The following is an 18333-nucleotide window of genomic DNA, read 5'->3' as shown; positions in this document are numbered from 1 at the left end:
GTTTTCTCTCATTTTTATTTAATAAATTTTTCTACTATATACTATTTACTGTAAAGATATGTAGGAATACAAGCATATAGTTTTAGAAGAGCTATTTTAAAGCAAGAAAATTTTTGTACATATCAGTTCATAAAGCATGCGAACCATGATATGACATTAAGATATGCGGTATAAGAAACTGAAAAAATCCAAAATATCTGAATTTAATTAAACTTTTGTTCAGCTGTCCATTATAAAGCAACATTACCGTGAAAAAGGGCTTTCTTTGCGAATAAAAAAAAACTCTTGAAATGATTCCGTGCTAAAATTTATTTGTAACTAAGGTTTTTTAAAGAAAGGTGATTTTTTCCAAGCTTAACATTCCTAAGGTACTTTTTTAATTTGAAGCAATTTTGCGAAACAATTTTGAAAGTTGAAATGCTTTAATAAATGTTCCAGATTAAAGAAAAATTTGCAAATGGAAGAAGAAATTTAATAATTTTAAAGAAAACAATATCTAACACGACAGCCAATTTTGTGTATGTTTATTTATTATCGATTATGGCAAAACATCTGAGAGCCTATCTAACAGATTCAATGCTATCACGGTTGAATTCCTATTAGAAATTCGCATACATTCACTTTATACATAAGAAGACCAATAAACATGGCCGCTCAGCCAACTCCTAATCCGGGATGCAAACCTGGAGCGAACTGTCAGAGTTCAAACGATTTATTCATTTCGCCATTCCCGAAAAGTTTGTTGAAATCTTTATTAATAATTTGCTTTTTGCTTGTTAATGAAAAATGTTTCCTATCAATGTTGCATAAAACTAGTTCATAGCTCTCATAAGGTATTTTCTCCCACATTTCCGCACGCCTTCTTGGTGCAATTGGAAGCATTCTCGACGCTTATTCGAGACTTGAGTGGCGAGGGGCTGCACGTTTTTCATGTCTCCTGCTCTGCTTAAAAAAAAAAAAAAAAAAAAAAAAAAAACTAATGACTCTACAAAACTATTCTCTTTGCTTTATGTACTAAATTTTTTTATCGACGCATGCAGAAAAAGTACATATGATTTTTAAGTAAATAATCATACATTTCTTGATTTTTTACTATAGCTCGACACCTGATGACGTTTCGAGTTTCATAACGTTTGAAGCCTTGGAGAAAAATTACTGGAAACTATTTTCAACCCGACGGTAGATGCTGTTTAGCCAATCGGGCCCTTTTGTTAGACTTGATAATTTTCAAGCAACTAGTGACTGACTCAAAGTAAAATACTACCTCATTACGAAAAGGAAAGACACACCAGAATACAAACGTTTTATGTACTTTCGTCTACGTAATAAAGTTTTCGGAGAATAAATTTATTGATCATACTGACTTCACATCTTAGTCTAGTCATACGGTCTAGTATACAAGCACACAAAGACTGTCATTTTTTTCATTTAATTGACATCGTAAGTCCATCCATTCTATTTAATTTTCATTCACTTGAAATCTGGCATATAAACACATTCCATATGTTTCTAATGTTGTTTATATTGATATTTTAAATTGCCATTTCCTGAGATGCGAGGATTAATGTGGTTTTTCCCCCCTTCGTTTCTTTTCGGGTTCTGTCGAAGAGCTGCTATATATGCGAGCTTCGATCCAAATTGGAATGTAATACCTTCTGAAATGTTTGCTAGTGCTTTCCTGTTTCCTTAATAAGCATTGTACTGCAGTACGCTGTCTAATGAATTTGTGCTAAATCGAAATCTAAAAACACTGAGTTAAAACAAATACATAACTGAAATGTATTTGTGGGGTGCATAAAATTGTTTCGGGGGCCGAATGAGGCCTGCGGACCTCCAGTTTGAGACCACTATCATAGATAACAAAGAAGTCCTATTTTTCAGATTAAAATTTAAAATTTCAGATTGAAGTCTCAGCTTGCAATCTTATCTGGCCTATCTTTTTATTCTCATTTTCAACTCTACTTTTCGTAGAAGTATAAAAATGTGATAAGTATTTTAGAAAATGAGTAGAAATTTTATATACAAAGGCAGAGAATTTTTCTTCGTACAAAAATAATTTTTTTCCGTACAAAGTACCGACTTTGCATAAGCATGTTGGCGAGTTAAATAGATAGCCAAACCACTATAACTTCATTTAAACCGCACCTATAGACGTAAATTAGCAAGTGTCATTATTTGCAGTACCAGTTTCACGACAGGCGTTTGCATTAGTTAGCAGTCTATAATGTACTTCTCACGCCTTCTTAGCATGCCTTCGTGGTATAGTGGTCAGCACGCTCGGCGCGTATTCGAGAGGTCCAGGCTTCGAGTCCCGGAGATGGCATTGCTCATTTCTCCCATCTTCTGTATCCCCAAAAAAAATCTAATGTATCTACAATGGCGCCCGAACTAAAAAAAGGTTGGTGGATGATGATTCTCCAGGATTTGGCAACTGGGGTCTCCTAATCTCCAGTCTCCCTTTAAAAGAAAGAGTATATAAGGTATTTCTGCTACCTTCTTAGCATGCCTTCGTGATGTAGTGGTCAGCACGCTCGGCGCATATTCGAGAGGTTGGTGGTTCGAATCCCGGCCAAGGCATCGCTCATTTTTTATCCCTCCTGCTTAAACAACCTAATGTCTCTACAAATCTCAGTGGAAAAATTCTAAACTTATTGAACAGAACGAATTTATTGTAATTCTGTTAATGACCTTCTCCTTTTTGTTTAGACAATGCACGATGCAGTGGAAACTTTAAGTTGAGATTTTAATTTACCATATCAACCTTTATAAATTTTAATAAATATTTTATTTTGTTTTTATTTCTTTTTGTTAACTCTTATGTAGCCAATAAATAGCCATCTACAACATCTTTAAAGCATTGTAAGTTAGCATTAACTTAACAATTGCTAGAATTTTACGAACCATTTTTCATTCAACTAGTTATTTACTTAAATCTCAGATAAAAGAGAGGTTTAAAGGGGATAAAATCTACCCAGGAAAGAATAAAAAAGGTTTTAAGTGTTGTCCGTATAATAATACATTCCAGGGAAAAGATTAGTCATCTTATGGCCAACTGATTTATTTGTGCAGTAAAGTCTTTTTGTCTTGAAGAATGTTTACCCTCAGATTATGGACCTGTTAAGATCAATATAAAGAAATGTTCCGTTTTCAGTAATCCATACTGAATCAGGGAATCAATTCACAATCGTTTTATTTATGTTTCTGATTTTGCTTCAGTGCCATTGTTTCGAAGAGAATGTGACTAGAAGCCATAATGCTGTACTGAAAAATAATAGGAATTTTATTCCCTCCCCCAACCACACACACAAAATTCTTTTCTTTTATTCTGTTTATTCATTCTAAGCTAACAGATAATGGGCAAGGGCGTTAGATTCAGGTTTTATCATTTATAACATATCATTTTCGATCACTTGCAGAACCGGTATTTGCCATTAGAGGGAAAAATACGCATGGCTTTACATTTCATTAAATTTATTGAAGTGAGACATATTTCTGTTTTTGGAAATATAAATTTCGTTATCACTCAGCTTTGCTTAGATTAAAACTTTTTCAAACGTCTTTGGAATTCAAGCTGAATCCTGATCATTTACTACCATCTGTTTTCTTTCATCTGAGACTTTCAGATATATTTCTCTCCTCTAATTTCCTCGTGTGTAAAATAGGAGCCAGTTTAAGAAAGTTCATGAAGGCAGTCCATTCCCGTAAGCAGATAACACTAGTGTCCTTTGAAATGATTCAATAATTCAGTTGCAGTTGAAATCAGCTGACATCCTCACAGTTATGTTTTTATTTCTGCCTTCAATCTTTTCTAATACGACCTACATAGAAAAATAATTGTGCGTGTTTTTTTTTTTTTTTTTTTTTTTTTTTTTTTTTAGGGCAGGGATAAGAGTATAGGGTAATTTGCATTATGAGGGCACTTAATACACTGTCGAGCCGAACGTCCTCTTGAGAGATTGATGATAGGAAAAGAAGAGGTAGGTTATCCTAGGAACCGTCTTCCGTCTCCGTCGAAATCGGGACTGAGTTGGACAAACTCTTAATGTCACTTATATGGTGCTTAAGGCAAACACAAGGCCCGCAGCAAAACAAGGCCGTCAACAAACACAACTTTTGCCTCGTGGCCATGATAAAATTCGCGCATCTGATCTGCTGCGCATCTAGATCAGGAGGATTAGAAATTAACAATGATAGCTTTTCACACAAAAAATGTAAATGGAAAGTGTTTAAAAATGGAATGAAGATGTTTCAAATAAGAATTTCTCAAAAACGTGATGATATGAATATTCGGGGTCTCGATTTGAAACTTTCTTTTAGATAATAACTTCCAGCATAGCCATGAAAAAGACTGAAAGTTAACAGCTATTGACTTCTACGTTGGGTTAACGCTTCTCAGCATAGCCCATAAATCGACAGTTCTTCCAAAAAACAGAAAGCTTCAATTGCCGCTAGAAATTACTGAAATTTTGAGAAAGAGAAGAGCTCTGAATGCTGCTTTATTAACATAGACCTAGAAAAGGAAACAGAGTTCGAGCAATTACAGCATATTTTTTGCTTAAAATTTTCAAGTATAAAGCTAACTTCCAGTCACAGTATATTTCTTTCAAAATGTGGAGAAGCAAATCACTTTAACGGTGTGAGTAGAAAGGATTCTGCGAAAGGAACTCATTTTTTAATGGCCTCCATGGAGTAATAATTCCATTTAGCGAAACATTCACAATGCTCCAGTCGGTCAAAAATAACGAGTTTCATACAATTAACACGATACATTCTCTGAAAGAAGATGCTTAATAACATTTTCATGATCAACTATAAAGTTGTGACAAACGTCGTTTCATCTATGGCAAAACGCTTATATGCTGTGGATACTTGCTATATTTAGATTAGCCATAAGAACAATAACAACAGACTATCTTTTAAAAATCTGAAGTTTATTTATTAAAATTCAATATTTCTAAACGTCGTAAGCATTCCTTAAGATTAATTTCAAAGGTAGATTTTTTACTTTCTAAGCTATGCAAATACATTTGCTTTAGCTGCTAATTTAGATTCGTTTAAGCGTAAATATTTTGCTCTTACATCCCTTCTCACTAATAGTGAATAATAGTTACTGTAAGAGGTAGACTCACCGTTATTCTCATATGATTTCATCTTTTAGTAGACTTTTGTTTAGCTCATAATTTCAGAATCAAGTCTTAGTTTTTCTCATAGTGAACAATGCATCATTTTTTATTTCATAATCAGCTGCTCTTTCTGACTTAGGTCAGTCACATAGCCGTTTTTAATTACTTTCGCTGCTGCTTAAAGAGTTCAGGTTGTGTCCCACTTGAAAACTCAAAGAATGCTATTTTCATTTAAGACTATTTTTAACTTCGTTCTTGCCATTCTTCATTGGGCTGGCAAGACTGCATTGTAAAGCGTTCGTTTTACGTTATTCAGTTGATCCTCTTCAATTTGGGGTTTGAATGTTTCGAACAAGAGCTTGTATGAAACAGCTCGTTTTGGCTATTTTCAAGGCTAATCAGTATGGAGTTTCAAGTACAGAAAAATAAACACTTCCGACATATTAATCGCACTTCTTATTACTAATTTTTCCGGGTTCTCTCTAACAATAATAAGAGTCAAGAGTTTCTTGATGTAACTTCTCTTAGCATGAGGGACAAGAATTTCTTAATGAAACTTCTCTTAGCAATCGGCTAATAGATCAGTCTCCTGTAGAAGAACTTCCGTGGTTTTGCTCGTAACCACAACAGTTCTACAGGAGGGGCATTGACCTCCTACCTGAATGCTGGTAGGCGGTCGTTAACAAAGCTGATGATTACATCACTGAATGAATGAGTGAATGATTATTGATTTATGGCGTAGCGTATCAACGTCATGTCATTATTTCGTAGTGTACTGTAGTGTATTTTATGCTAATCAAATCATAGCAATGTAAAAACGGCAACCCGATGAAGAACGGCCGGACTTATGCATCGACACAATACTGGAATGAGCAAGCATGAAAATTTTCTGCCAGAAAATATTGATTACTCAGAAAAGATTTAGATCTTAAGTCTTTTAAGCGTAATCAACATTTTCTATGTTAGTGACTAGAAGAAATATAGAAATTATTACTACTAAACTTAGTGGACTGGAGTAGACGAAATAACATCTCATACAGCGCTTGGACTTATGACGAAAATGAATGGAGTGCCGTATTAACATATACGGTAAAGAAAGTCCAATCTGGTCATCATACTGAGATTTGTTTTTAACACCTAAAATAATTTTAAAGTTAAATAATCAGATAAGCCTACTAATTAACTATTTCAGAATATAAAGTCTTACACAATGTCCACAAAATTCTTTATCTGGCCTTTATTTTTGCAACCGCTTGTCGTAAATATATGTTTCCTGTTACAAGAATATTTTAAATAAAGCAAAGATTCATCTCTGGTATTTCTTAACTTAAAGACATCAGTTTTAAAACTTACGAAACCTAACTTTTTATACGTTCCTCCAGTCCCTGTACTTGCAGTTAGGAAAATTTTATACTCCTTATAAAAAATTAATCACAAAAAGTTTGACCGCACGAAAAACCTTTACCGAGATACTTAATTTCAAAATTTATCATTTCTGACTTTTTTATATGCATTCAGAGCTCAGTAAATAAATTAGAAAAACTCGAAGTTGATAGTTTCCCTTTAAATGCCATTTAATGATATTCTTTTGGGATTTACTAAAGTCTTCATTTTATTATTTTGTGCGAATACGGAAGCCGGCCAATGCTTTCCAGAACACGAATTCTGTAAATAAGTGCTTCATTTTTAAAAATTATTACATTGACTAATATTTTCACCACAATCTGCATAGAAATGCTCGTCTCTTAATCTCTTTAACATCAGAAACCTTTTCTAAACTGATATTTTATTTTTAGTTGCGTATAAATGTAAATATCTTGATCTTCAATTTGTGTTCGGCCCCTGAATATGATGTTCGACATCATCATTAAATGTCTCGGTCAATTTTTGACTTGCGTGCATCAAACTTTTTGTATTTTATTTTTCGAAAAGAGTATAACGTTTTCCTGAATATAAGTATAGAGACCAGAAGAATTACAAAGTTATATTTCGTAATTTTGACAAAACAGGCTTCTTTAAATTTAGAAATCTAAAACAAGAACCTTTGCGTCATTTAAAACACTTTTGTATTTGGAAATTTATGTTTGCGACCAAGGGTTGCAAAAATAAAGGAAGACATTTTATTGATAAAATCTTATTAAGTAAATTAATAAATTTTATTAATCTATAGTAAGGAATTTTGAGGACATGGTGTATATAAAATTAACTGTTCAAAATGCTTGCACACGAACCTTGCGACAACTTTTGAGGTCGCAGCTGTTTCTATTTTGTTACAGCACGGATTTCGCTTAGTGAGAAAAATTAATGACTGATTTTAGGTGTTACAAAAACAAATGTTTCGGGTTCTTTCCGAATTCCAAACAAGCATTAAAGAAATTACATTAATGAACAAGCATTAGCAAATTAAAATTTATTAATATTTTTCCTTGCTGAGAATTTTCAGAATTCAGTTTTGTACGAATTAACCAAAATTTTGGATTCATTAGACTCCATTTCAAGTTGATATTTAACATTTGACATCTTACTTAAATAACCGTATTCAAAATGAAATATTTTCAAGCATTTTCCTTTCTATTAAATTTACCAGAACTGGCATTCTGTTTTTTTTTCGTGTATATAAATCTATGAATAAAAATATATATAAATTTATGAAAAGCTACAAATAAATTTAAGGTTATAATTTTATCGCTAAAATGTAATCAATAACTGTAACTTTCCATTTCAGTCTGTTAATGAAAATGAAAACATTGTTTGAAATGAAAAATCTAAACGTTCCCAATTTTATAATTAGAAACATTCACTTAACTAAGCAGTATTTCAATCTTATCAAAGAACTGGTGAAAGGTTCTTTGAGTTACACTAAAAACATATATACTACTCAAGTTAAAAGTTTTTGCTTTTCATAATAACTATGAACAAATATAGACTCTGATGAAAACTTCACGTATATAAATTTGAATTAAAGGAACGAATTCTTTAAAGACAAGATGGAATTTCGAAATGTGCTTTCCCAGCAGATGCATTTTGTAGGAAATTTCATAGTATTTGGAAACAAATATAGGACAGGGAAGAAAGAAGTAGGCGGGGCCACAGAATTTTACAAATGATAGTACAGGTATAGTATCACCGCATTAACTGCAAAGCTTCGCTCATATTTTGAAGGAGAACAACACCCCGGGGAACGAATCCGAGGCTGTCCCATTCCTTTTCCTTTACCACCAAACCTCTCCGAAAGACTTTAGGCTTCCCAGGTTTTTAAAATGACTTCTGGATAATACAGACATTGTACACTTACAAACATCCATGACATATTCGGGATTCGAACCCGAACCCATCGATACGGCAGCCAGCATCGCAAAACTCTATATCGGTCAGGGTGGTAGAAACAAACATAGTAGTTTACTAATGAATAAGTGTGTATTAAACTAAGGAACGCTGGCCTTTACTAGTAAATTGCTTTTCGGTGAACGGTTGGCTTTATAAAATTTTCGTAGTTCTCTACACTGTGCAAAGAGAATACGAGCAATTATCACTTCGAAAGTCTTTCTTCCTAAGATGGGTAACTCTTCTAACTCTTCTATGCTGTGCCAAGATCAATCAATCAACCATATTATTAAAATAAAAGCTCTGAATTTATTGAATCAGAAGCCTTAAGGGAAAATTCTGGATTGGACTACACTGGATTATTCGATTATAGCAGAACACACTAAGACTGTCAGTCTAAGCAAAAGGGATTCATCCACAGAGGTCACTAGTGGCTGAACTTTAAAAGACTGTTGAATAATGGAAGTTTGTCATTTGTTCGATGGGGTGAACGGGCTGGCTGCATGGTTGGTTTTCATCGTTTTTTCCATACGAGCCAGTTTCTTTTGAAACCTTCTCCACGAAGACATCACACCCCTTAGGCAGATAGCTCTCGTGTGTTTTGCCATATTCAAATAACCTCATCATCCTTCATAGAGGACTTTCTGAGTAAAATGGGTTCGTATTAAAAATTCTGGTAGCTCTGTGCAATAGAAAATCAAAGTGTTCATTTGTTCCCATAAATTTATGTAAGCAAATGTATTTTGCATGCTTTTATGGAAGCAAATGTATGAGAAAGGCTTAAACGCACAATTTAATCGTTTAGTGCAAGAAGAGAGGCGTTTGTGTTGAATATGCTATTTTCAGGCATTTTTGTCCCAAATGTCATCTATGTCATTGATGCTCAAATGTCACTGACTTCACATTAGCAGAGTTATTATATTTTCTTCTAAATATGTAATACAATCTAATAATTAGTTAATTAAAAATAAAATTAAGAATTAATTAACTCAGTAATTATGTTCTACTTTGTCTAATGCCAAAGGAAAGTTTGTGGATATAAGAAGAAAATAATAAAGATTTCAAAAGTAGAAGTGACCAAAACAAAAATATTCGTTACTGAAAGCAGCATTAGAAGAATAATTTCTCCAAACTGAAAATATGGTTTAAATATGTCTAGATATGGAGTTTTGAGCTTTTATCTGAATTCAAATATGTCTTAGAAGTATTGCGCGGTTTATGCTGGGATCGATTGAAAGAGCTGGAATATCGATTTTAAGTCATAGAAATTCAAAATTGTGGTAAAAAGAAAAAATTTAGCTTGCGAATGAAAGGGGATGAGAATATAAATATCGATTTAAACAACCATATTAAAACACAAAACACACTGCATAAAAACCTTCCACTTCTTTGAGCTGTGAGTTTCTCGGTACAGATTTCAAATCTGCTGAATTGCATAAAGAGATAATTACGATTTACGACGTGGGAGGAAATTATAAAGATGCTGTATTACATTCTTCTGAGTATGAGAACAGCTAGCTTTATAATAAGAATATAATAAAAAAAACTAGGGCATAATGCAATTTTAAAGCTAAATAAAGCGAGTGAAAATGTGCTCTTTGTTGCTAGCTATTTGGAGCTGTTAAGAGAAGCTGTAACTCATTACCCACTGTGAGGAAATCCTCTGAGAGGGAGCGAAAGCCGGGTAAATAAATGCGAGGATCAAAATCCCTAAAGAAATCTGAAATACGGTGTAATATGAAATTGTCACAAAAAAAGCTCAAAAGCCAGGGAATCTTAGTTTGACAATAAAAGTGCTCTAACAAACATGGTTACACCGCGGCTTTCGAGCTACATACAGGTCTTTGGTTTCATAAATGCGGCTCGCGTCGTAGCAAATAACAGATTTATTTTTTAAACATGATTGCAAATCGAAGCACAAATAATGCTAGGACAAGTACATTTTAACAATCCATAATATAATTTTCCAAACTGTAAGTCATGCATAATAATTTTGTACAGTTGTAGCGTCATTAGGTTATGTGAAAGCAGGAGACAAAATGAGGAATGCCCTCTCCGGGACCCGAGCCTGGACCTCTCGAATTAACTCCGAGTGTGATACTTTTACATTACGAAGGCATGCTTAGGTGTTCCCAACCGTATGACCGCGGGCACCATGGCGCCCGCCGATCGTTTAACGTGTGCCTGCCGCTGTGAGATCACATTAAAAATGTTTTAGGTTTCAATAAAATTCTATATGATAGTTTTTTTATTTTGATTGAATTTTTATGAAATTTCATAAAATGCTCATTATTAATTACCGTATTTGCCGGCGTATAAGACACACCGGCCTATAAGACGCACCCCCTTTTTTACACATTATTTTTGAAGGCTAAAATCTTTATTACTGATCATTAAAATTCCGCCAAGTTCTTATGAGTTTCTCAGCTGGGGAGGCCCGAAATGCCTCTTTTGCAGCCTTGTTTCCATGTTTTTTAGCGTACGCAATCACACGTATGCTATGTTATAGCAATGCCGACTTTGTTTTTGAGCCATAACTTGTCAACAAATTTAAGAAAAACTGAACAGTAGAAATTTCACGCACTTACGAGTATAAGTATCGTGTATAAAAGTTCGGAAATTTAAACGAGGCCAGCGTCGATGACAGCGCATGCGCATTCGCTGAGCTCTGCGTTACTTCAAAATTCCCCCACTCCGCAAGGAAACAAGGAAAAAAAATCGTATAACTCCGAATAGAGGAAATTTCCAGAAATGAATGTAATCAAAAACTGAGTATCGACGTATAAGACGCACCCCGTTTTTCAGACCTGTTTTCAAAAAAAAAAAAAAAAAAAAGAAAAGAAAAAGAAAAAGAAAAATAGAAGTGCGTCTTATACGCACTCAAATCCGGTAAATAGGAATTGCGTCCAACATAGATACCAACTCAAAGCGAAATGCCACCCATCTCTTTTTTATGTGCAGGTAATATTAATTCTATCCAACTATAAATTCACCTTGATAAGTAAATGGTGGCCCCGCCTTCCAACAGATATTCTGGAATGTGCTCTTAGTGATAAAAAGATTGGGGACCCCTGCCTTATACAATATCAAACTATATGTCATTTCTACAACTTATTAGCGTTGTGATACTACAGTAAGAAATAAGTAGGATTGGTAAGTTAAGACCCAGATGATGGATTTTGAAATTAGAATATTTTTGGGAATCGTTTGAAATTTATCAACCAGCCCAAGTCGTCTAGTTTATAACTTTATAACCAGAAACACTCAATTTAGATTGTATTATCATTGTAAGTTTCGTAAAACCACCAGGAATGGAAAATATATACTTCTTTAGAATTTTAAAGCTAGATTTGTGTTTATATTAACAATTGAACAACTGGAAGGGAGTGATACTGGACAAGCCAGCTAGACAACTTTGTTAGTTAGCACTTAGAATGTCAGTTTTAAGTTAAATTCAAATCACAAGAGTTACAAATTGCAATCAAAATCAGAAGTAAAATTTTGAAACAAGGAGAAAATATTGGTTTCCTACCTAATAAAAAGGAATATTCAGTACATTTTATAAAAGTTTAAAATATGTGTGCTGCAGGGATATCTCGTACTTTTCTGAATATTGCACAGGAGTAACAATAATTATTAATTTATAATCATACTACTTAACTTTTTCTATTATAAAATGCAATGCAATTGTTAAATTTTCGGAATATTCACTACATCCAAACATTTTTTTACTGCTTTTATATTGATATAAATGCCTAGTTCTAACTCTTAATAAAACTACTCGCGATTCTTCAGATTTTTTGAATTTTAATATAGTAAATCTTAATGAGAGAAAGTTTGTCCACACCTACTTTAGAACTTAGTCTTTCAACTCTGCTGTTAGAAAAGTCTTATAGAACAATCTTTCCACATTTTTTACCGTAATTTTACGTTGCATTACCCTACCATGCTTTTTTCATCCACCAAACGTAAAAAACATTGCCATTTCGTGAAACTCAAGATCGTTAATAAATTATAATTGGATTGCATAACAGACTGAGCAATTTAAAAGCAATACACTCACTTTTCATAATCTATATATTTATAATTTAATAACCCTTTAATTTATAATATATCTAACTCGATCGGGCCGCCAGATGGGGAATAAGAGTTATTATCGAGTTTTTTAATGCGAGAAATGTTCAACCTTGCAAAATTTATCGTCAGATAAGTAAAACTTACAGAAAGAACGCGATGAATGAAGGTATGGTAAGAAAATGGTGCTTAACGAAGGAAGGGAAACTGTCCACCACGAGGACAGAATGGACACATGTCTTTGATTATTGACTCCAATTCTTCGATGATCGAACACTGCATCGATGGAGAAGTTCGTTAAAGTAGACGATTCGCAATTTTTAATTTTTCAGTGTGTTTTCGAAACATTTCACTATCTTTAGCAGACGACATTGCTAGTGAAAATTTGCGCTAAAAAAATTGTGTTCGCGATGCTTACCGAAAACACTAACGGATGTTGGAAAATGGAAAAGCATGGGAGCAGAATCGGAGTTTTTGCAACGTTATGAAGGTTATGCAACAGAAAGAAGTGACTTTTTAAAAGGATTGTTACAGGTGACGAAACACGGATTTGTTACGTGACATATGAAATAAAATCAGAGTCACTGGAATGGCGGCATATTGGTTCTCCAGAACCCAAGAACGCAAAGCCACCTCCTTCTTCAAGAAAAATCATGTACACTGTATTTTCGAAATGTCACGGAATTTTGTTTATGGACTTGATGGAACGAGGCACAACAGTCAATGCTACAGCGTACTGTGAGACATCGAAGAAGTATGATACAGGCAAACAGATAAAAGTACATGGGCAACAGAGACTTCACTACAAAATCGAACAGGTGTTGCTCCAGTACTAACCAGCTAGAGTATTAAAAACTGGAACTGACTGTATGCTTTTTCTCCTAATTAATACTGGAGTTATACATCGAAGCTGCTACATTAAAACATAAGAGGATAATAACATAAAATTAGGCAAAGTTACACAATATTGTATAACACAAACTGTTGAGTAGACTCATTAGAATATTGGAATTACGTAAATACAATAGAGTTGATAATTTGGAGATTGTTCACTGTAATTTTTGCATTTTTATGTAAGTAGTTAAACATATGGGATTTGATTTTGATAATATATTGGGAGTCTGATTCTTGTTGTGTTAAGAGTATTTGTTACAGATAAAGACTGTACTGAGCTCAGATCTTTCAGTCCAAAGTCCAAAGTTCATAGGGTCAGCTCAATATTTTGGTATTTTGAAGCATTATGGAAATTGTTAATGTTGCTCGAAATCAATTAGGAGGGTGTAGCCTAGTCATTGCTCTTTCTACTTTTTCATTTTTTGTCCTAAGGTGTGACTTAGCATAGGTCCAGTCCTAGAGCACTGAGCTTTTGGTGTATTTTGATTATTTTGGGGTATAGGCGGCTTTGAGATATAACCAGGCTCTTAAAGTTAAGATTTAGATTGGTGGTTTTCCGAATGTGTAGGTCATTTGTAAGAGGGCAGAAGAATAGGTAATGGTCTGCACTTCCTTTAACTTCATAGACGCAATTCACAGACAAATCTGGGTATGGGCCAAGACCTGTGAAATAACAAGGTAGGAAGGTTTTAGATCTTTCTGATTTCTGTGCCTATTTTGGCGAAGAACTGGTGAATGCGCCAGCCTGTTGAGGGCGTTATTCCACTCTTCTTGCCACTCCTGGTTTAGATGTTTGTTTACGATTTGTCGCAGTTGCGATTTCGGAAGCGCGATGTTGAGGGACACGCCTTCTTCAGAAAGAGCTGCTGTTTTTGTCAGATTGTCGGTGGTGCCGTTGCCAACGTTGCCGCTGTGCCTTTTGCTCCAAGTTATGTGTATTTCCGTATTGAGATCTTTAGAGATTAATTTCATGGGCCAGGTGAGAACGGCTGTCTGCATTTCGGATGGAGAGTATGGCTGCTTGGTTGTCTGAGTTAATGAGTATTGGAAACATTTTTACAGAATAAAAGGCGTAGACTACTAACTTCTGGTATTGTATTCGTCCATGAAAACGCTCTATCGGATACCGCCCACGTAACGACGACGCTGCTTGATTCATTTAGCTAGGAACAATTCTATCACCCTCCTTATAATCCAGACTTAGCTTTATACGACTTTCATTTGCTTTCTGACCTTAAGAAATTTGTTACCTGCCAGCAATTTGCAAGTGATAAAGTAAACGTCTAGAACTGGCTCATTTTCGCATGCGGCCGAATTCTGCGAAACGGGTATGATGCAATTAGTGCCAAGATATGACATATGCCTTAATTCGCATGGTGAATATGTCGAAAAGTAGTTTAAGGTGTGTAGGTTCTCCTTTAATAAAATACAAATGAAAACAAATTGCTAATCTTTTTTAATGCCCAAAGGGTACATACTTTCTGGATGAACTTAGTAAAAACAACTCAACTTAGTAAAAACAAAATTATTTCGAATATCATTAATTAAATTTCTTGAGAGCTGTATATAAATATTGCTAAAAGCAGCTGCAAATTTCAAGAATGAAAATTTATAAATATAACTTTTACGTAAGAAAAAAGGAGATGCGGAAGCATGGATTTCAGATCCTCGTTTGGAGAAATGCTGATATTTGAAATCTTCCGTTTAACAGAATTTAATTTTCAAGTGGCCCTTGCAATCAACGTTTGTGTCACTTACATCTAAGAAGTAAAAATGGTTTTCTCTTTACTCTCAGTTTTTTGGGTCAGTTACGAATATTAGAGAAAATACTTTTTTTAGAAGAGCTTCTGTAGAATGGGGAATGACTTCTTAAATGAAAATTTCTTGCCGGATGGTTTGGGTAAAAATTAGAGTTGTCACATCCATACTAAAAGGGATCCCTTGATCCAAATAATCTCAGTCTAAAAGTGCGTTTTATCTGATACAATTTTGAACTGAAACTATGAGTTTGTACTAAATTTTCTCCTTCCTTACTTCCTGCCACCGAAATGTATTTGGTAAGCAGTTGAAAGATTCGAGATTCGAATTCCATCGAAGGATATTGCTCATTTTTTGTGTTTCCTGCTCCGAAATAATCTGACTCGACAAGGAGCGCCCGAACTAAAAAGGGGTAAGCAATAGTATGTCAGCACAAGACTGTCACAGGGTCTCTTCTTCCCCAGTCGCCCTTTAAGTGGGAAATGCATATACGGAGTTTTCTCTTTATTTTTACACTGGTGCCCGAACTAAAATATGGCAGGCAATAGTTTATTACCACAGGACTTGGCGACTGGCTTCCCTCTTCCTCAGTCGCCCTTTAAATAGGAAATGCACATAAAAAATGTTTTCTTCCTTTACAGTGCACTTTCGTGGTGTAATCGAAAAGCAAGCCCGCCTAGCAATCGGAAGTCCAGAGTTCGAGTCCGGGAGAAGCTTTGCTGATATTTTGTGCCATTTGCTCCGAAAGAAACCTAAGGACTCTACAAAACTGCGACGAAAATTGCGCGATCATTTTAAAACAATATGTACGGTGTAATTGTAAGATTGTGTCTCATTGAATTACCTCTTCAAATGTAATTATATCGATAAGACAAAATATAGCATTTAAAAAAAAATAACTAAGCCTTACTATGCATCTTCTCGCTATTAATTTCTTTTCCATAAGCTTTTAAATAACTTTCTTTCGTAGACAGCATTCTGCTTCAATGTTACATCTGGTATTCAGCAACAAATGTCGCTTGCGTTTCTCGTAAGGTCACGTTACTGAATTATTTAAAAAAACAATGATGCGTCTATTTCTTTCATTTTCTTACTTTCTCCTCGGTGCTTGGTATGACGTTGGATCTATATTTACACAGATTAGTAAGAGGCGTTTTGAGCCGAAATTTCACAAACAGAGACTTTCTTTCATCGCCCAAAATGCTATTTTGAGCCATCGGTGTTTTCGTATATCACTGTTTGTTTGTGAAAGATATTAAAGAACTTTCTGCTCATTTTCTGTAGAAGCAGTCTATGAAACACGTGCTAAGTAGAAGTGGCATATTACGCTCTTTTTTTCTTCATACCTAACATACGTCATACCTTCTTTTTAAACCAATAAAACTATATACACTCATGACAGAGGGGAACCGAGAGCTTTTACGAAAACACTACATATATCAATTTGATTGTTATAGAAAGGGTCTAAGACTTGTAGATTAATGAAGCCACAAGAAGGTTGAATTGTTATTTAATACTATATCAAACACTAGCAACCTCATACAAATCTAGCCTTTAGAAAATCAATAAGATTGAATAATCAAGAATGAAAAGCATCAAGCTCATGGAGCGCTGTAAACTAATTTGATTTGCGTCCTATTTATTTTCTGCTCTGAAATGACAAAGTAGCATTTTTTAAAGTTATAACAGATGCTGGAACATTTCAAAAAAGATATTTTACCTCTAAATTACAATAAAGATCAAGAAGAGGTTTATATAGTATCAGCTGCGTCACGAAAATCTTTAAGTGTGCGCTTAGATTGACAGAAAATTCTATCGAATATTTGAATGCATTTCTGTAAGACTAACAATAGCTTTTTTGACGCATAATGAGCTTCCTGTTTAAATAGTTCTCTAATAGAACCTCGTTTATCAGAATAATCTGGAGCACTGCCATTTCGGGTAACACGTTTTTTCGAGTAATCTAAGGGAATTGCTTCCATCAGTTAAAGGCAGAATTAAATGAGTGTAGCATAGCTAAGCAAGCGTATATACAGAGTGATCATAAAAAACTTCCACGATATATGTGCCCTAGTGGTCTATTCTCTCAAGAAATTGAAATGAAATTTCAAATATTGTTATTTGAACGTATGCGTTCAGGACTGTTATCATTTAAAACCACAGAACTCTCACGGTTGTGGTTACAATGAAAGAAATTAGAAGTTTTAGAATGATAACACCCACATTTTTCTGTGAAAATTGATCAGCGCATTGAGAAACCATAAATGGCATTGGAACGATACAGGTATGACGAAATTTGCTGGGAATTAAACGTTTTTGACATGTACAACATTTCAAGATCGAGTCATCTCCCGTAACATTGCAACTTCATGGCCACTGCAATTCCCCGGCCTCATATCAGTGGAATTTTGGTTCAGGAGTTAACTGGAATCTAAAATGTACACACCAAATCCACGAGATATGTCATCATGTAAGTTATATGGATTACTCCTCCGCTGTTACTCCCGCATGCATTGCATTATCGTCTACGAAGGTGGGGACGCTGGAAACTTATAATTATGATAAAAGGTCTTTTATTCCTCTCCTGTGCTCTCATTGGACCTTTATAATACTCTTCTCAAATGTTTTATGTCAGCAGGTTTTGTCATACGTGTATCGTTTCAACGCTGTTTATGATATTTCAATGAGCTGATGGTTTTGCGCAGGAGAAAAGTGGGTGTTACCATTTAAATATTTCGAAATATTTTCTCTGTAACCGAAACCGTGAGAGCTATTTTGTTTTAAATCGTCAAAATCTCGAGCGCATACCTTGAAATAACAAAGTTTGAAATTTCATTTGAATTGGTTTAGCAGATAGGCCGCTAGAGGTTCGTATATCGGTGGTCACCCTGCATATATCGTGATGCAGGTACAGGTTGAAGCAAGCCAGAACTTGTGCCTCAAAGTAGGCATATTAGGTACCGCCGGGCCTCACTAACTGCTAAGTTTCCTCCTCGGATGAAATTCCGAGAAAGGGATGCGGGCCGAGAGCCTCGGGAGGTTAATGGTAGGGAGGGGTGCCATCCATTTTCCCTACCATTCACCTCTCGAGAGGATTTCAGCTCATTGTGTACTTTGAGCGTCCTCTTGTCGCACAGACACTATACGTTTACAAATACCC

The 18333-nt window shown here is 34.7% G+C and overlaps 1 protein-coding gene across 1 annotated transcript in view; it reads right to left on the bottom strand.

Annotated features, from left to right (window-relative positions):
* LOC118190039 (trifunctional enzyme subunit alpha, mitochondrial-like) overlaps positions 1-16206 on the bottom strand; it is a 270015-nt gene extending 253809 nt beyond the window's left edge. Inside the window, exon 1 of the mRNA XM_085809499.1 lies at positions 16084-16206. The gene's annotated coding sequence lies outside the window, so the exon portion shown is untranslated. The remainder of the gene's footprint in view (positions 1-16083) is intronic.
* Positions 16207-18333: the final 2127 nt, after the last annotated feature.

This window comes from Stegodyphus dumicola, chromosome X2 (assembly GCF_044657685.1).
Source record: "Stegodyphus dumicola isolate Sdum_Otavi_A_Nest chromosome X2, ASM4465768v1".
In the NCBI taxonomy this organism is placed as follows: domain Eukaryota; kingdom Metazoa; phylum Arthropoda; class Arachnida; order Araneae; family Eresidae; genus Stegodyphus; species Stegodyphus dumicola.
The sequence above is the reverse complement of the archived record's forward strand: the minus strand, read 5'-3'. Positions and strand labels throughout refer to the sequence as shown.